Raw genomic sequence first — 26,357 nt, 5'->3', positions numbered from 1 at the left:
TGGGTACAGAGTAGGGGATTCGAGATACACATATATACATATTCAGCTATGCCAACTAGGTTATATAAATAAAGGTTACACAAAGTGCTTTGCATTGCAAGCATCCAAGTTACTCGGTGTATTTGGGATCATAGTGGCACCCTAGAGACAAGAGTTAATATCCCTGAGTCATAAAACCAGAAAGACACTGAATATTTGAATGGAGGAAAAAATTACAGTGTTAAAATTCTTCTTAGTATGTGACAAAGCAAAATGAATTTACAGGAAAGTAGGTGAAACTGAAGCAAGGGTGATGGTATGGGGAATGAGGGGAGGTAGAAAAGCCAAAATTTCTTGTTAGCAAAGGATGTAGAAGTCGAAGGTAATTGTATGGTACCAATTATTTCTAACTTAGGACATAAATTATAACATGGTTATAGTCTTAACATGCAATCTTTACTCTTTTGCTTTTGGAAATGAAAAAAAATTGATTTCTGATGGTTTTCTTAATCAGACCCCTCAGTGTTACTCCTCACACATTTTTAAGTTAACCAATTGCAAATATTCACATAGCAATTATTAGAACTAACTACAGTCAGGCTGAGAAGGGCAACTTAACTGTCCAACAGTGCGCTGGGAGAAGGTTAACTGTACTTTAATATAGGGAGACTCAAGAGTCATTGAACTGAGCTTTGTGCAGGAGGTAACACATTTTCTAAAGAGTCAAGAGAATACCATTAAAGAGAAAGAATCTCACAAGTTACTTATTAGCCATAGTACATAATTTTAAATCCTGAGAAATATAGGATCAGAGAAGAAAATATCAAAATGAAGCTGAAAACACACTATAAAGTATTCAGGTAAGACTAAAAGTGACCAATTAAATTTGCCAAGAATACTCAATGGGGTAAAGATAGTCTCTTTAATAATTGGGGTGGTGGGAAAACTGGATACTCACATGCAAAAGAATGAAACTGGACTCTAATCTTACACCACTCACAAAAATTAACCTGAAATGGATTAAAGACTTAACTGTAAGACGAGAAACCATAAACTGCTACAAGAAAACATAGGAGAAAGCTACTGGACACTGGTCTTGATAATAATTTTTGGACATGATACCAAAAAGCACAGGCAACAAAAGCAGAAGGAAACAACTGGACTATGTATAAAATGGATAACTAATGAGAACCTACTATATAGCACAGGGAACTCTACTTAGTGCTCTGTGGTGATCTAAATGGAAAGGAAATCCAAAGAAGAGGGGATATATGTACACATATAGCTGATTCACTTTGCTGTACAGTAGAATCTAACACAGCATTGTAAAGCAACTATACTCCAATAAATTTTTTTTTTAAATTGGAGCTACATTAAACTAAACTGCATCTGTACAGAAAAAAAAATACAATGAACAGACAATCTACTGAATGGGAGAAATATTTGCAAACCATGAATCTGATAAGGGGTTAATATCCAGAATATATAAGGAACTCATACAACTCAACAGCTAAAATCATCATCATCATCATCACCACCTAATTAAAAATGGGCAAAGGACTTGAATAGACATTTTTCCAAAGAAGATATACAAATGAAACAGGTACATAAAAAGATGTTCAACATCCCTATCATAAGGAAGATGAAAACCAAAACCACAATGAGATATCATCTCAAACCTTTTAGGATGTCTATTATCAAAATGACAAGAGATAAGTGTTGGCAAGGATGTAAAAAAAGGAAACGTGTTCCCTGTGGTACAGCAACTATGGAAAATAGTATGGAGGTTCCTCAAAAACATTAAAAATAGAACTACCATATAATCAAGCAATCCTGGTTCTGGATATATATCCAAAGGAAATAAAATCACTATCTCAAAGAGATATCTGTTCATTGTGGCATTATTTATGATAGTCAAGACAAGGAAACAACCTAAGTGTCCACTGATAGATTAATGGATAAAGAAAACATGGTATATTTTCACATTTATAGTGGAATACTATCCAGCTATAAAAAAAGAAAGAAATCCATCCATTTGCAACAACATGGATGGACCTTGTGAGTATTATGTAAGGGAAATATGTCATACAGAGAAAGATAAATACTATACAATCTCATTATATGTGGAATCTAAAAAACAGAATTTATAGAAACAGAAAGTAGAATGGTGGTTGACAGCAATGAGAGGGGTGGGGACAGGGGAACGGTGTTCAAAGAGTAAAAGATTTAAATAAGTTCTAGGGATCTAATGTACAGCATGGTGACTGTAGTTAATGAGATTGTACTATATACTTGAAAGTTGCTAAAAGAATAGATCTTAAAATTTCTCTACACACACACACACACACATCTGTGAGGTGACAGATATGTTAACTAACATTCTTGTGGTAATCATCTCACATTATATACATATATCAAATTATCACATTGTACACCCTAAACTTATACAATATGTCAAATATATCTCAAGAAAAAAAAAGACTAAAAGTGAAATAGCAGTGACAGACTGCAGGTGAAGAATATGGACAATTCCATTCCTGATACTGAACAGATAAGAAAGAAATCAAAGAGGACATGAACTATGAAACATATTCTTAGAAGTATTCTATTAAACTGTGAAAATCCTAGGATTTATCTCCCCGACTGAAATTTTAAACTGTATGAGGATGACTGCTGGTCTCAACATAATTTGGTTCAACAAGAGAGGAGCAGTTTATGACATAAATATTATTACAATTTTAAGAACAGGTAGATTTACATATATGTATGTGTATGTGTGTGTGTGTGTGTGTGTATACACACAATCTTAAGGTTTTTAATTAGAAAAAGACAGCTGCCCTACATGTTAGAAAACCTTATTTACAAATAAAAGAATAGGGGATATGAGTGATTCCATAATCAAAGAACTCATGAGAGATAGGAAGTACAATTTCTATTACACAAGGTCACGTAAAAGTAAAAACAGGGTGCATTTAAATTAAAACATGTAAGGGCTAATGAACATTACTTTAAAGAATTATAGGGACTTCCCTGGTGGCACGGTGGTTAAGAATCTGCCTGCCAATGCGGGGGACATGGGTTCGAGCCCTGGTCCAGAAAGAACCCACCTTCCATGGAGCAACTAAGCCCGTGTGCCACAAATACTGAGTCTGTGCTCTAGAGCCCATGAGCCACAACTACTGAACCCACGTGCCACAACTAGTGAAGCCCGCATGCCTAGAGCCCATGCTCTGCAACAAAGAGAAGCCACTGCAATGAGAAGCCCGCGCACTGCAATGAATAGTCCCCACTTGCCGCAACTAAAGAAAGCCCACGTGTAGCAACGAAGACCCAACGCAGCCAAAAATAAAAAATTAACTAATTTTAAAAACTAAAAATATATATATATAAATAAATAAATAAAAGAAATATGGAAGGGATACATCTCAAGGAAAAATAGAGTGACACAAATATTTAGTGATAGCCCTAAGAAATATAAGCCCAAAATGAACTCAGCTTTCTGAAGGTTGCTACAGAGAGCAAACAGGAGGCTTTAATAGCTATTTCTAGCATAAGAATATTGCTTAGGGCAAGATAGAATAACATTAATATAGGACAAAGAAAAGTATGAATTTTAAAAATTCTATTTTCCTTTTGTATTTCTCCATCAAAGTGAAACAGCATAAAATAGCAAAGTTTTTAAGTATTTTATTCTCCCTGATAATACTGATGGAAAAACCATAACAAATTACCTAACTAACCACTGCAAATAAATTCAAGTCTCCAAGAGTCTGCTCACACCTTGCAAATAAGAAAAAAGCAAGGAGGGAAGGGAGGGAGGGAGCAAGGGAAGAAGGGAGGAAGGAAAGGAAGGGAAGGAAGAGAAGGAAGGAAGAAAGGAGGAAAGATTAGTAACATTCAACAAATCATGGAAGATATGAGAGGTGGAGACATATATTAATAGACAAGGGATACTTATCAACTGCTAATTTTGGGATAGATAATGGCTTTTAAAAATAAATAATTAACAATGTATTTTGTAGATAATTTTTTTTTAAATTACCGCTAGTAAAAACCAATAAGGAATCGCTGAAAACAACAACAACACAAACCTCCTTACTTTATACTGTTATTAGATTGTTAGAGCAGGCTTATGATGTTGATATAAGTATGTCTCAATTGCAACAAAGCATTTGACATATTTCTTTCCTATGTTCAATGAGAATGAATGCAAGTTGAATAATATCACATTTCAATGAAATGTTAGCAATTGTATGCAAGTAATACTGCTGTTTCCATTTCAACCTAATGAATAGCTCTTATCTGATTAGTGGAAAGCTATGAAAGAGAGCTACTCGATTTCAAAATCAGGATTCCAATTCATACTGACAACTAGTAATAATGAGTAGAAACCAAAAGAAAGTAAACAGTACACGGATAGATGTAAAGTTCTATATTTAGTTGCAAGAATGGAAGCACAATTATATTATGTGCAAAATCTGGCCTTATAATAACTTACATATAAAATAAAGACATGGAGGGTTTTTTTCTTTTAATGATAAATTAAATGTAAACCAAAAGGGTAATATAACTTTTTATAGCATCAGATTTGTAATCATTACCAGAGGCAGAAAGTTCCACTGTTCAATGTTCTTAATTATTGCCACACTACATTTAGAGTATTGCATTCAGTGGTGAGTAGATAGTCTAAGAAGAATTTACTTAAGCTTAGAAATTAGAAACCAGAATGGTAAGGAGCATATATACCATATGACATGAGGAAGCTGTCCTGTTAAGGGAAGACACAGGAAGAATAAGTGGGCGTAGAGTATTTATGTCCAAAGCAGTTTTTTCCTACTACTCCAGAAGACACAACATGGGTAGACAGAAGTTATAAGGTATATTTTGTCTTAAAGAATAATATTCTAACAAGAACTATCTCATGGTGGAATAGACTTCTTTAGCTCAATTTCCTTTCAGTAAGACATAATTTCTCAAAACAGATATCAATTAGTGTTACACAAAGTATTCTAATCTGATAAGTTTTATGAAACATTTTATTACAGAGAATTCCAGAATATTTATTGTGAATATCCTGTTCTCCTCTTCAAGAGTAGAAGATTGTATGCAGAGTTGCCCACACTATGAAACTCTTTTTTCAAGGCAATTTTCTCAGGACTATTAATCTGTGAATACAATTTGGAAAACACAGCAAGGGGTTTTATGGAAGAGATGCCTTGAGAAAGAGTTTATAATCGATTCTGAAGTTATTTCAAACTGTAATATTTTTATTATTCTACCTTTAATAGGAAGCCAAGACCCTAACCACTAGGCATCAAGATACTCAAATCTGAGGGAGACCTTCAAGATGGCGGAGGAGCAAGGAGTGCAGATCAGCCTCCTCCAGACAAATACATCAGAAATACATCTACATGTGGAACAACTCCTACAGAACACCTACTGAATGCTGGGCAGAAGACCTCAGACCTCCCAAAAGGCAAGAAACTCCCCACGTACCTGGGTAGGGCAAAAGAAAAAAGAAAAAACAGAGACAAAAGAACAGGGACAGGACCTGCACCAGTGGAAGGGAGCCGTGAAGGAGGAAAGGTTTCCACACACTAGGAAGCCCCTTCACTGGCGGAGATGGGGGGATGGTGGGGAGGGGAAGCTTCGGAGCCACGGAGGAGAGCGCAGCCACAGGGGTGCAGAGGGCAAAGTGGAGAGATTCCCGCACAGAGGATCGGTGCCGACCAGCACTCACCAGCCCGAGAGGCTTGTCTGCTCACCTGCCGGGGCGGGCGGGGGCTGGGAGCTGAGGCTCGGGCTTCGGTCGGATCCCAGGGAGAGGACTGGGGTTGGCGGCGTGAACACAGCCTGAAGGGGGCTACTGCACCACAGCTAGCCAGGAGGGAAACCGGGGAAAAGTCTGGAACTGCCTAAGAGGCAAGAGACTGTTGTTTCGGGATGCGCGAGGAGGGGGGATTCAGAGCACCGCCTAAAAGCTGTAGAGACGGGCGCGAGCCGCGGCTACCAGCGTGGACCCCAGAGACGGGCATGAAACGCTAACGCTGCTGTTGCAGCCACCAAGAAGACTTTGTGCAAGCACAGGACACTATCTACACCTCCCCTCCTGGGAGCCTGTGCAGCCCGCCACTGCCAGGGTCCCGTGATCCAGGGACAACATCCCCAGGAGAACATATGGCACACATCAGGCTGTTGGAACGTCATGCCAGCCTCTGCCGCCACAGGCTCACCTCGCATTCCGCATTCCGTACCCCTCCCTCCCCCCGACCAGAGTGAGCCACAGCCTAATCAGCTGCTCCTTTAACCCCGTCCTGTCAGAGCGAAGAATAGACACCCTCAGGCGACCTGCACGCACAGGCAGAGCCAAATCCAAAGCTGAACCCTAGGAGCTGTGCGAACAAAGAAGAGAAATGGAAATTTCTCCCAGCAGCCTCAGGAGCAGCGGATTAAATCTCCACAATCAACTTCATGTACCCTGCATTTCTGAAATACCTGAATAGACGATGAATTATCCCAAAAGTGAGGCAGGGGACTCTGGGAGCAACTGTAGACTTGGGGTTTGCTTTCAGCATCTAATTTGCTTCCGGCTTTATGTTTATCTTAGTTTAGTATTTAGAGTTCATTATCATTGGTAGATTTGTTTATTGATTTGGTTGCTCTCTTCCTTTTTTATTTTTCATTTAAATATATATATATATTTTCCTTTTTCTCTTTTTGTGAGTGTGTATGTGTATGCTTCTTTGTGTGATTTTGTCTGTAGACCTTTGCTTTTACAGGGTTTTTGTCCTAGGGTTCTGTCTGTCCTTTTTTTTTTTTTTTTTTGGTATACTTTTTAGTGTTTGTTATCATTGGTGGATTTGTTTTTTGGTTTGGTTGCTCCCTTCTTTCTTTTTCTTATTACTTTTTAATTTTTTAATTTTTAATAATTTTTAAAATTTTTTTATTTTAATAACTTTATTTTAATTCCTTCCTCCCTCCCTCCCACACTCCCTCCTTCCCTTCCTTTTCTTCTGAGCCATGTGGCTGACAGGCGCTTGGTGCTCCGGCCAGGTATCAGGCCTGTGCCTCTGAGGTGGGAATGCTGAGTTCAGGACATTGGTCCATCAGAAACCTCCCAGCTCCACGTAATATGAAACAGCAAAAGCCCTCCCAGAGATCTCCATCTCAATGCTATGACCCAGTTCCACTCAATGACCAGCAAGCTACAGTGCTGGACACCCGATGCCAAACAACTACCAAGAGAGGAACATAAACCCACCCATTAGTAGAGAGGCTGCCTAAAATCATAATAAGGTCAGACACCTCAAATCACACCACCAGACATGGTGCTGGCCACCAGAAAGACAAGATTCAGCCTCATCCACCAGAAAACAGGCACCAGTCCCCTCCACCAGGAAGTATACACAACCCACTGAAACAACATTAGCCACTGGGGGCAGACACCAAAAACAACGGGAACTGCGAACTTGCTGCCTATGAAAAGGAGACCCCAAACACAGTAAGTTAAGCAAAATGAGAAGACAGAGAAACACACAGCAGATGAAGGAGCAAGGCAAAAACCCACCAGACCAAACAAATGAAGAGGAAATAGGAAGTCGACCTGAAAAAGAATTCAGAGTAATGATAGTAAAGATGATCCAAAATCTGGGAAAGAGAATGGAGATAGTCAAGAAATGTTTAACAAGGAACTAGAAGAACTACAGAGCAAACAAACAGTGATGAACAACACAATAAATGAAATTAAAAATTCTCTAGAAGTAATCAATAACAGAATCATGAGCCAGAAGAATTGATAAGTGATCTGGAAGATAAAATACTGGAAATAACTACCGCAGAGCAGAATAAAGAAAAAAGAATGAAAAGAATTGAGGACAGTCTCAGAGACCTCTGGGACAACATTAAAGGCACCAACATTCGAATTATAGGGGTCCCAGAAGAAGAAGAGAAAAAGAAAGGGACTGAGAAAATATTTGAGGAGATTATAGTTGAAAACTGCCTTAATATGGGAAAGGAATTAGTCAAGTCCAGGAAGCACAGAGAGTCCCATACAGGATAAATGCAAAGAGAAACATACCACAACACATATTAATCAAGCTATCAAAAATTAAATACAAAGAAAAAATATTAAAAGCAGCAAGGGAAAAACAACAAATAACATAAAGGGGAATCTCCATAAGGTTAACAGCTGATCTTTCAGCAGAATCTCTGCAAGCCAGGAGGGAGTGGCAGGACATATTTAAAGTGATGAAAGGGAAAAAACTACAACCAAGATTACAACAAGGATCTCATTCAGATTTGACGGAGAAAGTAAAACCTTTACAAACAAGCAAAAGGTAAGAGAATTCAGCACCACCAAACCAGCTCTACAACAAATTCTAAAGGAACTTCTCTAGGCAGGTAACACACGAGAAGGAAAAGACCTACAGTAACAAACTCAAAACAATTAAAACACGGTAATAGGAACATACATATCGATAACTACCTTAAATGTAAATGGATTAAATGCTCCAACCAAAAGAGACAGACTGGCTGAATGGATACAAAAACAAGATCTGTATATATGCTGTCTATAAGAGACCAACTTCAGATCTAGGGACACATACAGACTGAAAGTGAGGGGTGGAAAAAGATATTCCATGCAAATGGAAATCAAAAGAAAGCTGGAGTAGCAATTCTCATATCAGACAAAATAGACCTTAAAATAAAGACTATTACAAGAGACAAAGAAGGACACTACATAATGATCAAGGGATCAATCCAAGAAGAAGATATAACAATTGTAAATATTTATGCACCCAACATAGGAGCACCTCAATACATAAGGCAAATGCTAACAGCCATAAAAGGGGAAATCGACAGTAACGCAATCATAGCAGGGGACTTTAACACCCCACTTTCACCAATGGACAAATCATCCAAAATGAAAATATATAAGGAAACACAAGCTTTAAATGACACATTAAACAAGATAGACTTAATTGATACTTATAGGACATTCCATCCAAAAACTACAGAATACACTTTCTCTCAAGTGCTCATGGAATATTCTCCAGGATAGATCATATCCTCGGTCACAAATCAAGCCTTGGTAAATTTAAGAAAATTGAAAGCGTATCAAGTACCTTTTCCGAACACAACACTATGAGACTAGATATCAATTACAGGAAAAAATTTGTAAAAAATACAAACACATTGAGTCTAAACAATATACTACTAAATAAGCAAGAGATCACTGAAAAACTCAGGGGAAATCAAAAAAATACTTAAACAAATGACAATGAAAACATAACGATGCAAACCTAGGGGATGCAGCACAAGCAGTTCTACGAGGGAAGTTTATACCAATATAATCCTTCCTCAAGAAACAAGAAACATCTCAAATAAACAACCTAACTTTACACCTAAAGCAATTAGAGAAAGAAGAACAAAAAACCTCAAACTTTGCAGAAGGAAAGAAATCATAAAGATCAGATCAGAAATAAATGAAAAAGAAATGAAGGAAACAATAGGAAAGATCAATAAAACTAAAAGCTGGTTCTTTGAGAAGATCAACAAAATTGATAAACCATTAGCCAGACTCATCAAGAAAAAAAGGGAGAAGACTCAAATCAATAAAATTAGAAATGAAAAAGGAGAAGTAACTGACACTGCAGAAATACAATGGATCATGAGAGACTACTACAAACAACTATATGCCAATAAAAAGGACAACCTGGAAGAAATGAGCAAATTCTTAGAAATGCACAACCTTCTGACTGAACCAGGAAGAAACAGAAAATATAAACAGACCAATTACAAGCACTGAAATTGAGACTATGATTAAAAATCTTCCAATAACAAAAGCCCAGGACCAGATGGCTTCACAGGAGAATTCTATCAAAGATTCAGAGAAGAACTAACACCTATCTTTCTCAAACTCTTCCAAAATATACCAGAGGGAGGAACACTCCCAAACTCATTCTACAAGGCCACCATCACCCTGATACCAAAACCAAAGAAATCACAAAGAAAGAAAACTACAGGAGAATATCACTGATGAACATAGATGCAAAACTTCTCAATAAAATACTAGCAAACAGAATCCAACAGCACTTCAAAAGGATCATACACCATGATCAAGTGGGGTTTACCCCAGGAATGCAAGGATTCTTCAATATATGCAAATCAATCAATCTGATAAACCATATTAAAAAACTGGAGGAGAAAAACCATATGCTCACCTCAATAGATGCAGAAAAAGCTTTTGACAAAACTCAACACCCATTTATGATAAAAAAAAAACCCTCTAGAAAGTAGGCATAGAGGGAACTAACCTCAACATAATAAAGACCATATATAACAAACTCACAGCCAACATCGTTCTCAATGGTGAAAAACTGAAACCATTTCCACTAAGATCAGGAACAACACAAGGTTTTCCACTCTCACCACTATTATTCAACATAGGTTTGGAAGTTTTAGCCACAGCAATCAGGGAAGAAAAAGAAACAAAAAGAATCCAAATCGGAAAAGAAAAAGTAAAGCTGTCACTGTTTGCAGATGACATGATATTATACATAGAGAATCCTAAAGAGGCTACCAGAAAACTACCAGAGCTAATCAATGAATTTGGTAAAGTAGCAGGATACAAAATTAATGCACAGAAATCTCTTACATTCCTATACACTAATGATAAAAAATCTGAAAGAGAAATTAAGGAAACACTCCCACTTACCATTGCAACAAAAAGAATAAAATACCTAGGAATAAACCTACATAAGGAGACAAAAGACCTGTATGCAGAAAATTATAAGACACTGATGAAAGATATTAAAGATGATACCAACAGATGGAGAGATATACCATGTTCTTGGATTGGCAGAATCAATATTGTGAAAATGACTCTATTACCCAAAGCAATCTACAGATTCAATGCAATCCCTATCAAACTACCAATGGCATTTTTCACAGAACTAGAACAAAAAATTGCACAATTTGTACAGTAACACAAAAGACACAGAATAGCCAAAGGAATCTTGAGAAAGAAAAACGGAGCTGTAGGAATCAGGCTCCCAGACTTCAGACCATACTACAAAGCTACAGTAATCAAGACAGTACGGTACTGGCACAAAAACAAAAATACAGATCAGTGGAACAGGATAGAAAGCCCAGAGACAAATCCACGCACATATGGTCCATATGGCTCCTTATTTTCGATAAAGGAGGCATGAATATACAATGGAGAAAAGACAGCCTCTTCAATAAGTGGTGCTGGGAAAACTGGACAGCTACATGTAAAAGAATGAAATTTGAACACTCCCTAACTCCACACACAAAAATAAACTCAAAATGGATTAAAGACCTAAATGTAAGGCCAGATACTATCAAACTCTTAGGGGAAAACATAGGCAGATCACTCTATGACATAAATCACAGCAAGATCCTTTTTGACCCACCTCCTAGAGAAACGGAAATAAAAACAAAAATAAACAAATGGGACCTAATGAAACTTAAAAGCTTTTGCACAGCAAAGGAAACCATAAACAAGACCAAAAGACAACCCTCAGAATGGGAGAAAATATTTGCAAACGAAGCAACTGACAAAGGATTAATCTCTAAAATATACAAGCAGCTCATGCAGCTCAATATCAAAAAAACAAACAAGCCAATCCAAAAATGGGCAGAAGGGCTTCCCTGGTGGCACAGTGGTTGAGAATCTGCCTGCCAATGCGGGGACACAGGTTCGAGCCCTGGTCTGGGAAGATCCCACATGCCATGGAGCAACTAGGCCCGTGAGCCACAATTACTGAGCCTGCGCATCTGGAGCCTGTGCTCCGCAACAAGAGAGGCCGCGATAGTGAGAGGCCCATGCACCGCGATGAAGAGTGGCCCCCGCTTGCCACAACTAGAGAAAGCCCTCGCACAGAAACGAAGACCCAACACAGCCAAAAAAGAAAAAAAAAATGGGCAGAAGACCTAAACAGACATTTCTCCAAAGAAGATATACAGATTGCCAACAAACACATGAAAGGATGCTCAACATCACTAATCATTAGAGAAATGCAAATCAAAACCACAATGAGGTATCACCTCATACCAGTCAGAATAGCCATCATCAAAAAGTCTACAAACAATAAATGCCAAAGAGCATGTGGAGAAAAGGGAACCCTCTTGCACTTTTTGGTGGGCATGTAACTTGATACAGCCACTATGGAGAACAGTATGGAGGTTCCTTAAAAAACTAAAAATAGAACTACCATACAACCCAGCAATACCACTACTGGGCATATACACTGAGAAAACCATAATTCAAAAAGTGTCATGTGTCACAATGTTCATTGCAGCTCTATTTACAATAGCCAGGACATGGAAGCAACCTAAGTGTCCACTGACAGATGAATGGATAAAGAAGATGTGGCACATATATACAATGGACTATTACTTAGCCATTAAAAAAAATGAAATTGAGTTATTTGTAGTGAGGTGGATGGACCTAGAGTCTGTCATACAGAGTGAAGTAATTCAGAATGAGAATAACAAATACCGTATGCTAACACATATATATGGAATCTAAAAAAAAAAAAAAAAATGGTTTTGAAGAACCTCGGGGCAGGATAGGAAAAAGACGCAGACATAGAGAATGGACTTGAGGACACGGGGAGGGGGAAGGGTAAGCTGGGATGAAGTGAGAGAGTGGCATGGACATACATACACTACCAAATGTAAAACAGATAGCTAGTGGGAAGCAGCCACATAGCACAGGGAGATCAGCTCAGTGCTTTGTGACCACATAGAGGGGTGGGATAGGGAGGGTGGGAGGGAGACGCAAGAGGGAGGAGGTATGGGGATATATGTATATGTATAGCTGATTCACTCTGTTATAAAGGTGAAACTAACACACCATTTTAAAGCAATTATACTCCAATAAAGATGTAAAAAAAACAAAACAAAACTCAGATATGCAAAACAGGTTTTCCAGCACAGGTAGTGTAGTGTTTAAAACTCGAAAATAGCCAGACCAGATAGTTAGTGCTAAATACATGAGATAAAACACAAAAATCAGTTTTTGTGTTTACATTCATTGATTGCTCACTCTGTACCAAGCACTTCACTAACTATTATAATCTCACTTAATATTCAAAGTAACTTCTATTAGCCCCATTAAACAGATGAGAAAACTGAAGCTTAAAAATAATTAGATAACTTGCTAAAAATCACAGCTAACATGTAGTAGAGACAATTGAAAACATAGTTCTAACCACTGCACTACTACTTATTAGACCTTCAGGCTTCCTATTTCTTCATCCGTGGAGAATGTCGAGATGGAATTGAGTGGAACACCCCTTTAGAAAAACTATGGTGCCTCAACAACTCCAAATTGGAGACAGAAGCTATGTGATGGCCTCAAGCCTTCCTCCACCATTCTCATGGGTGGCAGCGGCAATTAGAATGAGGAAGAGAGAAAGGAACAGTACAGATAATCAGTGGGGTGAAAAGCCTCAATAACAGGTCTGCAATCACAGCACAGGTTGATGTCTGAGAGAAAGGATGCAGTGAAAAATGCTAGAAGACATCCACTGGGAATCAGGTAGCTGTGAATCAGATGAGGTTCCTGGAGACAACATATGCAAATTCCTGAAAACAGATGACAGTACCTTGTTATTGCGAGATCTTTCTCAACCCTATGACCATTAATTGCACCTGACAAGACATTATTTTTATCCAAAAGAAAGAGCCAGAAAACTGGCAGTCTCCTAAATTTTCATGCCTATAACAACGTGCAGAAAATTTTCATGCCTATAACAACTTGCACAAAAATGAGGCCAAGTTTTTTTATAAGAAATTTTATTATTTACACTTAGAAGCACAAAGAAAAAGAAGATACACACTATATAAAGTCTTTAGGATTTTCTATATAAAGATTTTAGGATTTTCTATATAATACCAAAACAGTTATAAATATATAATAATATCATTTAACATTTTCTTCAAAGACTTTTTTGGGATTTCTATGCTTACAGAGAATTGAATACCCAGCTACTGTTGATGGTTTATTAATTGCTCTCTGTTATATTTTTGAGAAATTTATAAAATGAGCAGAATACAACTGGAAGTATAAAATAATTTTAAACAAAACATTTTAGGCATTGACAAAAATAAATAGGTTGTTACATATGTAAGCAAAGAACGGAGGTGAGTTTCAGGCTATGCAAAATCAGTTCTATGTACAGTTTTTTTTTAAAGTAGCGTTTATTTACAATATTGTATTAGCTTTTGGCATACAGCATAGTGATTCAGTATTTTTACAGATTATACTCCATTAAACGTTTTTATAAGGTAATGGCTATATTCCCTGTGCTATACAACATATCCTGTTGCTTATGTATTTTATACATAGTAGTTTTAATCTCTTAATCCCATACCCATATCTTGCCCCCTCCTCCTTTCCCTCTCCCCACTGGTAACCACTAGTTTGTTTTCAAATTCTGTGAGTATATTTCTGTTTTGCTATATACTTTTGGTTCTTATATTTTTTTAGATTCCACACGTAAGTGATATCATATAGTATTCATCTTTATCTGACATTTCACTAAGCATAATAAGTCCATCCATACTGCTGCAAATGGCAATGTTCCATTCTTTTCCATGGCTGAGTAGTAACCCATTGCATATATAAATACCAATTCTTTATTGATTCATCTGTTGATGGATACTTGGGTTGCTTTCATATCTTGGCTATTGTAAATAATGCTGCTATGAATATTGGAGTGCGTGTATCTTTTCAAATTAGTGTTTTCAATTTTTTTTGGATATATACTCAGGAGTGGAATTGCTGGATAATATGCTAGTTCTATTTTTAGTACTTTGAAGAACCCCCATACTCTTTCTCATAGTGGCTCCACCAATATACATTCCCACCAAGAGTATACAAGGATTTCCTTTTCTCCACATCCTCACCACAATATATTTGTAGACTTTTCAATGACAACCTTTCTGAGAGGTGTGAGGTGACATCTCATTGTTGTTTTGATTTGCATTTCTCCAATAATTAGGGATGTTGAGCATCTTTTCATGTGCCTGTTAGACAGCTGTATGTCTTATTTAGAAAAATGTCTACTCAGGTCTCTTGCCCATTTATTGATTGGTTTGTTTGGTCTGCCCCTAGGTTCTTCATAACCATTTTTTTTAAGATTCCATATATATGTGTTAGCATACGGTATTTGTTTTTCTCTTTCTGACTTACTTCACTCTGTATAACAGATTGTAGGTCCATCCACCTCACTACAGATAACTCAATTTCGTTTCTTTTTATGGTTGAGTAATTTTCCATTGTATAAGTAATTACTGATAGGCATGTACTTACTGCCATTTTCTTACTTGTTTTCTGACTGTGTTTGTAGTTCTGTAGTTATTCTCTGTTCATTTCTCCTTCCTTTTGTTTCTTCCCCTGTGGTTTGATTTGTTTTTCTTCAGTAGTATGCTTGTACTCCTTTCTTTTTAGTTTTTAATGTATCTATTATAGATTTCTGTGGTGACCATGGGATTCATGTATGTTGATCTATATCTATATCTACTTGTTTTAAACTGGTATTCATTTCAGTTCAAACACATTCTAAAATATCTACTTATTTTACTCCCTTCCCTCGTATTTTGTGTTTTTGATGTTATATTTTACATATTCATGTTTAACAATTCACTGTTTAGTTTAGTGTACCTATAGTTGCTTTTACAATTTTTTGTTTTTTAATCTTCATACTGGCTTGTTTAAGTGGTTGATCTTTAGTCCTTACTATATATTTGCCTTTCCTACTGGGATTTTCCTGTTTCTATAGATTCTTACTTCTTTTCCACTTAGCAAAGACCCTTCAACATTTCTTTGAGGGTGGATTTAATATTGATGAACTCTTTTAGTTTTTGCTTATCTGAGAAGTTCTTTACCTCTCCTTCTATTCCAGATGACAATCTTTCTGGGTAGAGTATCCTAGGTTGCAGGTTTTTTCCTTTTAGCACTTTAAATATATCATGCCACTCCCTTCTGGCCTGCAGTGTTTCTATAGAAAAATCAGCTGATAGCCTTATGGGAGTTCCCTTGTAACTGACTCTTTGTTTTTCTCTTGCTGTCTTTAGAATCCTGGCTTTACCTTTAACTTTTGCCATTTTAATTATATGTCTTGGTGTGGGTCTGTTTGGGTTCATTTTGTTTGGGACCCTCTGTGCTTCCTGTACCTGGATATCTGTTTCCTTCTTCAGGTTTGGAAGTTTTCAGCCATAATTTCCTCAAATACATCTTCAATCCCCTCTTCTCTCTCTTCTCCTTCTGGGGCCCCCATAACAGGAATGTTGGTATGCTGAATGTTATCTTAGAGATCTCTTAAACTGTTTTCATTTTTTAATTTGTTTTTCTTTTTGCTGTTCTGATTGGGTGATTTCCATTATTTATCTTCCAGAGTATTTATGCATTCTTCTGTGTCACTTAGTCTGATATTCATTTCTTCCAGTGTGTTTTTTACTTCAGCTATTGAATTCTTCATTTCTGATTGAGTCTTTTTTATATTTTCTAGTTCGTTAATAAAACTTTTCACTGTGTACCACTATTCTTCTCCCTAATTCAGACAACATTCTTATTATTACTTCTTTGAGTACTTTATCTCATAAATTGCTTATTTCTGTTTAATTGCTTTTTCAGGGGTTTTCTCTTGCTCTTTCAATTGAGAGTAGTTCCTGTGTAATCATTTTACTTAACCTTCTCTGCCTCTATGAATTTATGTGAAACAGTTACCTATTGTGTTCTTGAACGGGTGTTATTATGTGGAAGTGTCCCTATACAGACTGCATGTGTCCAGTGCCTTTGGTGGCAGAGCTGAAACTGACATGGACACAAGTCATGTCTTTCCTCAAGGTGAGCTGGCAGCTATCACCTTGATGGAGGTGGGGCTGAAGATGGAAGGTCTAAGGCTAGAATGAGTGTGAGGTGGGGCTTCCCCTCTGCCCAGTGGCCATCACGATCCTATCGGGGGGAAGGTCTGATCTCAAGTTGCCAGAGTGGAAGCCCTGGGGGTCTGGCCTGAGCTGGTTCTGTTATCTTTAAGTATGTGTTTTCCCCCCTCTCTCTGCACCAATACTTTTGCCCCAGAGTGGGGGAGTACTGAAGCAAGTGGGGCTTGTGAGGGCTCTGGGCTCATGTCAGCTGCAGACAGAAGTCTTAGCTGTCTCTGATGTGCTGCCATTGCAGGCACCCCCAGTTGATTCCTTGTTCCATTCATACACACTTTCGGGTTCAAGTCCCCTTTGCCCCACAGGCGATCACTGCCCCCAGTCTCTGGCGCCACTACCCTGCTGGGAAGCCACACCACAGGGCAGGCGGGACCCAAGTGGACTCTCAGCGTGTAACGGGGGGTAAGCTGTGGTGGCGCAGCCACCATAAGAAATCTGATGCTCTGCTTGAGCAAGTGCCCATGATGGCTGCTGCCAATCCACCCAGGCTCCTCCCCAGGACCATGCTGACTCTTAGTTCCTCCCACAGTTGAGTCTTCTCCATGGTCATGGCCACCTCGGTTCCAGGGCTGTGCTGTGATGTGGAGCGAGCAGGGCTGGAGTGTTTGCTCAGCTCATGCTGAGACACACAGAGAGGTGGTCCCATGAAACTGGCAGCTGCTAGAACAGATCTCCCTCCACCCTGACTTGGAGGCAAATCAGCACGTGCCTGGTTTTCGTGATCAGATTCCAGACTTCACACAGCCCTCCTGTTAGTCCTCCAACCAGTCAGGTCTTCCCCCGTATAAGACCCCAGGACAGGGGCACCCAATCTGTGGCTCTCACTGCTCACTCCCAAAAGGGGGATGTCTGCCTGTGAATTTTCCTTTTTCATCCCCTTCTCCTCCCAGACGCACAGGTGCCAAACTGATCACTTCTCTTCCCTTCCTACCAAATTACGTGTGCATATTTCTTAAAGCCCTGGTTGTACAGGAGTCCTTCTACCAATTTCAAGCTAGTTAAAATTATTCCACGTGTACATTATTTCTGATGTGTTTGTTGGGGGAGACATGATCCATATCCTCTTACTCTGCCATCTTAAATCTCTCCCTATTTATAATTTTTCTAACAATTCTTTTTAAATGATATATTTTGGAGAAATGGATAATACTAGAAATATTAAAGGGATACATATCCTGAGTACCGGAATAATTGCCTGCTATTTACTACTTGAAACTATACACCTAAAATATCAGTTGATTTATGTTCTTAACGATTCTGACTTAGATATGATTAAAGAGGTTGGAAGCTATGGTTTTGATGAAAATTATTGCTTTCCTAAAATGGTAAGTCAAAAGTTAATTCCTAATTGCCTCTTAGGAAAGACCCTTCATTATTCTTCTGAGTATTATTAATGGCTTCTAAAATCCTACACTCTTAAAGTGATTATCATCATGAACCCTGGAGCCATACTGCATCAGTTTAAAGCTCTGTGCCTCCACTCAAGACCTGAGCTGATGTCACTCTACAATCAAGCAAACTTGGGCAAGTTACTTCAGTTCCTTATAAATAAAATGTAGATTAAGTGCTCGCTTCAGGAGTACATATAGTAAAAATTGGAATGATATAGAGATAAGCATGGCCCCTGTGCAAGGATGACACGCAAATTTGTGAAGCATTCCATATTTGTCTAGAAGGAATCAACAGCAGAATAACTGAGGCAGAAGAACAGATAAGTGACCTGGAAGATAAAATAGTGGAAATAACTGCCACAGAGCAGAATAAAGAAAAAAGAATTAAAAGAATTAAGGACAGACTCAGAGACTTCTGGGACAACATTAAACGCACCAACATTCAAATTATAGGGGTCCCAGAAGACGAGAAAAATAAAGGGACTGAGAAAATATTTGAAGAGAATATAGTTGAAAACTTCCCTAACATGGGAAAGAAAATAGTAAAGTCCAGGAAGCACAGAGAGTCCAATACAAGATAAACTGAAGGAGAAACACGCCAAGATACATATTAATCAAACTATCAAAAATTAAATACAAAGAAAAAATATTAAAAGCAGCAAGGGAAAAACAACAAATAACATACAAGGGAATACCAATAAGGTTAACAGCTGAACTTTCAGCAGAAACTCTAAAAGCCAGAAGGGAGTAGCAGGACATATTTAAAGTGATGAAAGGGAAAAACCTACAACCAAGATTACTCTACTTAGCAAGGATGTCATTCAGATTTGACGGAGAAAATAAAACCTTTACAGAGAAGCAAAAGCTAAGGGAATTCAGCACCACCAAACCAGCTTTACAACAATTTCTAAAGGAACTTTTCAAGGCAGGAAACACAAGAGAAGGGAAAGACCTACAATAACAAATCCAAAACAATTAAGAAAACGGTAATAGGAACATACATATCGATAATTACCTTAAATGTAAATGGATTAAATGCTCTAACCAAAAGACACAGGCTGGCTGAATGGATACAAAAACAAGACCTGTATATATGCTGTCTACAAGAGAACCACTTCAGACCTAGGGACACATACAGACTGAAAGTGAGGGGATGGAAAAAGATATTCCATACAAATGGAAATCGAAAGAAAGCTGGAGTAGCAATTCTCATATCAGACAAAATAGACCTTAAAATAAAGACTGAATACAAAGAAGGACACTACATAATGATCAAGGGATCAAATCAAGAAGAAGATATAACAATCATAAATATTTATGCACCCAACATAGGAGCACCTCAATACATAAGGCAAATGCTAACAGCCATAAAAGGGGAAATCGACAGTAACGCAATCATAGCAGGGGACTTTAACACCCCACTTTCACCAATGGACAAATCATCCAAAATGAAAATATATAAGGAAACACAAGCTTTAAATGACACATTAAACAAGATGGAATTAATTGATATTTATAGGACATTCCATCCAAAAACAACAGAAAAAACTTACTCCTCAAGTGCTCATGGAATATTCTCCAGAATGTTCTCCATTTGTGACCCCATATCTTGGGTCACAAATCAAACCTTGGTAAATTTAAGAAAATTGAAATCGTATCAAGTATCTTTTCCGACCACAAAGCTATGAGACTAGATAACAATTACAGGAAAAAAAAAAACTGTAAAATATACAAACACATAGAGGCTAAACAATACACTACTAAATAACCAAGAGATCACTGAAAAAATCAAAGAGGAAATCAGAAAAAAATGACAATGAAAACACGATGACCCAAAACCTATGGGATGCAGCAAAAGCAGTTCTAAGAGGGAAGGTTATAGCAATACAATCCTACATTAAGAAACAAGAAAAAGCTCAAATAAACAACCTAACCTTACAGCTAAAGCAATTAGAGAAAGAAGAACAAAAAACCCCAAAGTTAGCAGAAGGAACGTAATCATAAAAATCAGATCAGAAATAAATGAAAAAGAAATGAAGGAAATAATAGCAAAGATCAATAAAATTAAAAGCTGGTTCTTTGAGAAGATAAACAAAATTGATAAACCATTACACTGTAAACTCATCAAGAAAAAAAGGGAAAAGACTCAAATCAACAGAACTAGAAGTGAAAAAGGGGAAGTGACAACTGACACTGCAGAACTACAAAGGATCATGAGAGATTACTACAAGCAACTATATGAAAATAAAATGGAAAACCTGGAAGAAATGGACAAATTCTTAGAAAAGTAAAACCTTCTGACTGAACCAGGAAGAAAGAGAAAATATAAACAAACCAATCACAAGCACTGAAATTGAGACTGTGATTAAAAATCTTCCAACAAACAAAAGCCCAGGACCACATGGCTTCACAGGAGAATTCTATCAAACATTTAGAGAAGCACTAACACCTATCCTTCTCAAACACTTCAAAATATACTAGAGGGAGGAACACTCCCAAACTCATTCTATGAAGCCATCATCACCCTGATACCAAAACCAGACAAAGATTTCACAAAAAAGAAAACTACAGGCCAATATCACTGATGAACACAGATGCAAAAGTCCTAAACAAAATATTAGCAAACAGAATCCAACAGCACATAAAAACGATCATACACCATGATCACGTGGGGTTTATCACAGGAATGCAAGGATTCCTCAATATACGCAAATCAATCAATGTGAAACACCATATTAACAAACTGAACAATAAAAACCATATAATCTCAACAAATGCGGAAAAAGCTTTCAAAAAAACTCAACACCCATTGATGATAAATACCCTCCAGAAAGTAGGCACAGAGGGAACCTACCTCAACATAACAAGGCCATATATGACAAACCCACAGCCAACATCGTTCTCAATGGTGTAAAACTGAAAGCATTTCCACTAAGATCAGGAACAAGACAAGGTTGCCCACTCTTACCACTATTACTCAACATTGTTTTGGAAGTTTTAGCCACAGCAATCAGAGAAGAAAAAGAAATAAAAGGAATCCAAATCAGAAAAGAAGAAGTAAAACTGTCACTGTTTGCAGATGACATGATATTATACATAGAGAATCCTAAAGAGGCTACCAGAAAACTACTAGAGCTAATCAATGAATTTGGTAAAGGAGCAGGATACAAAATTAATGCACAGAAATCTCTTACATTCTTATACACTAATGATGAAAAATCTGAAAGAGAAATTAAGGAAACACTCACATTTACCATTACAACAAAAAGAATAAAATACCTAAGAATAAACCTACCTAGGAGACAAAAGACCTGTATGCAGAAAACTATAAGATACTGATGAAAGAAATTAAAGATGATACCAACAGATGGAGAGATATAACATGTTCTTAGATTGGAAGAATCAATATTGTGAAAATGACTATACTACCCAAAGCAATGTACAGATTCAATGCAATCCCAATGCATTTTTCACAGAACTAGAACAAAAATTTCACAATTTGTATGGTAACACAAAACACCTCGAACAGCCAAAGCAATCTTGAGAAAGAAAAATGGAGCTGGAAGAATAAGGCTCCCTGACTTCAGACTATACTACAAAGCTACAGTAATCAAGACAATATGGTACTGGCACAAAAACAGAAATATAGATCAATGGAACAGGACAGAAAGCCCAGAGATAAACCCATGAACATATGGTCACCTTATCTTTGATAAAGGAGGCAAGAGAATACAACGGAGAAAAGACAGCCTCTTCAATAAGTGGTGCTGGGAAAACTGGACAGCTACAGGTAAAAAAATGAAATTAGAATATTCCCTAACACCATACACAAAAATTAACTCAAAATGGATTAAAGACCTAAATGTAAGGGCAGACACTATCAAACTCTTAGAGGAAAACACAGGCAGAACGCTCTATGACATAAATCACAGCAAGATCCTTTTTTACCCACCTCTTAGAGAAATGGAAATAAAAACAAAAATATACAAATGGGACCTAATGAAACTTAAAAGTTTTTGCACAGCATAGGAAACCGTAAACAAGAGGAAAAGGCAGCCCTCAGAATGGGAGAAAATACTTGCAAATGAAGCAACTGACAAAGGATTAATCTCCAAAATTTACAAGCAGCTCATGCAGCTCAGTATCAAAAAAAACAATCAACCCAATCCAAAAATGGGCAGAAGACCTAAATAGACATTTCTCCAAAGAAGATATACAGATTGCCAACAAACACATGAAAGGATGCTCCACATCACTAATCATTAGAGAAATGCAAATCAAAACTACAATGAGATATCATCTCACACCGGTCAGAATGGCCATCATCAAAAAATCTACAAACAATAAATGCTGGAGAGGGTGTGGAGAAAAGGGAACCCTCTTGCACTGTTGGTGGGAATGTAAATTGATACAGCCACTATGGAGAACAGTATGGAGGTTCCTTAAAAAACTACAAATAGAACTACCATACGACCCAGCAATCCCACTACTGGGCGTATACACTGAGAAAACCATAATTCAAAAAGAGTCATGTACCACAATGTTCATCGCAGCTCTATTTACAATAGCCAGGACATGGAAGCAACCTAAGTGTCCATCGTCAGATGAATGGATAAAGATGTTGCACATATATACAATGGAATATTACTCAGCCATAAAAAGAAACGAAACTGAGTTGTTTGTGGTGAGGTTGATGGACCTAGAGTCTGTCATACAGAGTGAAGTAAGTCAGAAAGAGAAAAACAAATACCATATGCTAACACATGTATAAGGAATCTAAAAATAAATAAATAAATAAAGGTTCTGAAGAACCTAGAGGCAGGACAGGAATAAAGACACAGATGTAGAGAATGAACTGAGGACACAGGGAGGGGGAAGGGTAAGCTGGGACGAAGTGAGAGAGTGGCGTGTATATAAATATACACTACCAAATGTAAAATAGCTAGTGGGAAGCAGCCGCATAGCACAGGGAGATCAGCTCCGTGCTTTGTGTCCACCTCGAGGGGTGGGATAGGGAGGGTGGGAGAGAGATGCAAGAGGGAAGAGATATGGGGATATATGTTTATGTACAGCTGATTCACTTTGTTATGCAGCAGAAACTAACACATCATTGTAAAGCAATTATACTCTGTTAAAGATGTTAAAAAAAATGTAGATAATAATATAAATGACCACAATAGGTTGGATGAGGACTACATGAGTTAATAATTAAAAAGTGTCAAGAGCATAAGCTTTGACATATCTTCATAAGGCTAAATTTGTCTTCTGATTTTTTGATGCATGTAATAGAATAGAATATTATGTTAATCCATTTTTGTAATATATATAAACCGCTATTGACAGCAAATGGTCACATGGGATCTTTTTGGGATGATGGGGATGATAGATATGTTCAAAAACTAGATTATTGTGATGGCTGCCCAACTCAGTAAATTTACTAAAAGCACTGGATTATACACTTAAGATAGGTCAGTTCTTTCTATCATATAAAATTATACTTCAATGAAACTATTTTAATATAAATATACATGAAATTAAGGAAAGGATATATAAATATATATACATATAACATATATACATATATACAGATAACATATATACATAAATATATATACATATAACATATATATATAAATATGCATATACATACATAAACACAGAAAAGAAGTTTCATTTGCTAAGCTAAAATCAACATTAGAAACAAATCAATATTAAATTTATAATTAAAGGCATCATTCAGAGTAGTTATTTCCCATACATTTTCTGAGTATCTATTACATGCTCGGTATTGGGGGATATCAAGGTAAACAAGATACCTTTCACTGCCTTTGAGGAGCTCTTAGTGTAAGGCAGGGGAAGGTAAACTAAGATCACAGGACTAATTCAATCTGTTTTTGTACTAAGAGCTAAAAATAATTTTACAATTTTAAATAGTAGAAAAAAATTAAAGAATAATATTTGTGACACATGGAAGTTAGATGAAATTTAAATTTAAGTGTCGATAAATGAAGCTGTATTGGAACACGGCCACGCTCTTCATTTATGCTTTTTCTATGGCTGCTTTCAAGCTACAGTGGTAGAGTTTGGTAGTTACAACAGTGATTAAACGTCCAACATACCCTAAAATATTTACTGTCTTGTCCTGTGAAGAAAATGTCTGTCAACCCTTGGTCTAAAATGAGAATATAGAGAAAAATAACTTGTGGCCAATCTTAATGCCTCCAATCTTTGCTATAGAGAAGCTTTCTGAAATCTATTAGTCTGAGTTTTTTCCTGGTACACCAAATGCAACTGTTTTACAAGTTTAATATTGCAGTGCCTCAACCATTGCGACTCTCTGAGGTTCCATTATCTTAAATTTGAATAGTCTATGTTTGGTACTGAAAAGGCCTGAAACTATGAAAACTATTCAGAAAAATACCCAAATACTACGATGATTATAATTTATATTTTGGACTGTTGCAACAATTTATCTTTAAAATTAAATCCTTGATTTTTTGTTCTTAAAAAAACCTAGAAGACAGACGTTCAAGTTACTATTAATCAACTGATGCAAGTACACTTACTTTGTAGAACCAAAGACGCACGCAATAAATATGGGGAAAAAACTGGCAGTCTTAAAGAAGAATCTTATTTGATAAATCTACACAAATTAATCAATATGTAAATCGAATGCAGTCAATCAACAACGGGGCAACAGATTAAGTACTATCAAATCATTTATTGATATTCTTATCTGTTGATAGAAGGTGGGAGCTCATACTTAAAATATATGCACCTTTAAATAAAAATGTATTTTATTTAAAATGCACCAAATTCATACTAACTCTTAGAAAGTACCTTAGTGACATTAATTTCGATGCATCCTTCCTCTGGTTCCCTTTTTCAATTCATTTATTCATTTAATATCAAAATTTTATTTTGTTATATTGAATAATATAGAATGCATCTCATCATCAATATTCCAGAAAACCTCATGGAAAGCCTGGGAAGGCATAACAAGGAAGACATTTCCATAGATTTACAATTAGAAGTGTAAGTGAGGGTCACATGTATCAGATTTTATCATTTTGTGTATTTGTTTTCCATTAAACACATATGCAATTAAACATGCTCTCGATTTTTTTATCACTTTCAACCTGCATTGTGATACTCATAAAAATTCATGATTCGAAATGCTTCTTCTGATTAGCCCAAGATACCTGGAACTGTATCTTCATTTTTGGAAAATGTGTTCTTAATTTAAAACAGTATTCATAATCGTGACTTAAGATTGCTTAATTCTGAAAAGGCAATTTCAGAATTCAGGCTATTCATTCCTTATATTCAACTTTAATGGTATTAGTAAAAAAACAAAATAAAATCAAAAGAATGCAGACAAATTCTGAATTAGATTGCTCAAAATGATTTGTCAAACAACTGTAATTGTCTTCTTAGATAGAATAATAAATAATACCTCAGATTTACCTGCCAGAATATTTAATTTTATAAACGCTCCTTTTCCATTCTTACATGAAGAAAGTTCTAATTTGCCAAAATATATCCAAGACACCGAGGGATATACTGGGGTGAGAGGAGTGCCCCTTTGGAATAATGTCATAACTACGTTAGAAACTTTTAAGATCCCTACTCAAATTTCCCCCATACCCCCCCTTTTATTTGGAATTCTGTCTCTTTAAAGGCTTAAATCCACAAAAAGATGCATCCTATTCACACCCTTGTTTCTAGTCCTTTATTTCCAATGCAATTAAATATCAGCCACATGGGCAAAATGACCTCTTAATTAAGAAGAATTAGCAAAGAAGTAAATTTAAAGTCCTGATGTTTCAAGTAGGACAAGGGGCACTTGAGTTGTAGCCTTGGAAGAGACAGGGTCATAAACAGCAATGAAGAGGATTCCCAGAAAAAAAAAGGGAACAAGAAAGGCACTACAATGTCAGTCAAGAAGACAACCTCGGGCTTCCCTGGTGGCGCAGTGGTTGAGAATCTGCCTGCCAATGCAGGGGACAC

At 36.9% G+C, this 26,357-nt stretch overlaps 1 protein-coding gene and 1 non-coding gene across 2 annotated transcripts in view; one reads left to right on the top strand and one right to left on the bottom strand.

Annotated features, from left to right (window-relative positions):
- The window catches only part of LINGO2 (leucine rich repeat and Ig domain containing 2), a 1,241,515-nt gene that overhangs the window by 1,086,820 nt on the left and 128,338 nt on the right, over nt 1-26,357 (bottom strand). The gene's annotated exons all lie outside the window — the stretch shown is intronic.
- On the top strand, nt 18,521-18,625 carry LOC114237024 (U6 spliceosomal RNA). The gene has a single exon (XR_003622828.1). It is a non-coding gene; the product is annotated as a U6 spliceosomal RNA (small nuclear RNA).

This window comes from Balaenoptera acutorostrata, chromosome 6, assembly GCF_949987535.1.
Source record: "Balaenoptera acutorostrata chromosome 6, mBalAcu1.1, whole genome shotgun sequence".
In the NCBI taxonomy this organism is placed as follows: Eukaryota; Metazoa; Chordata; class Mammalia; order Artiodactyla; family Balaenopteridae; genus Balaenoptera; species Balaenoptera acutorostrata.
This window is presented reverse-complemented; position numbering and strand designations above follow the sequence as displayed.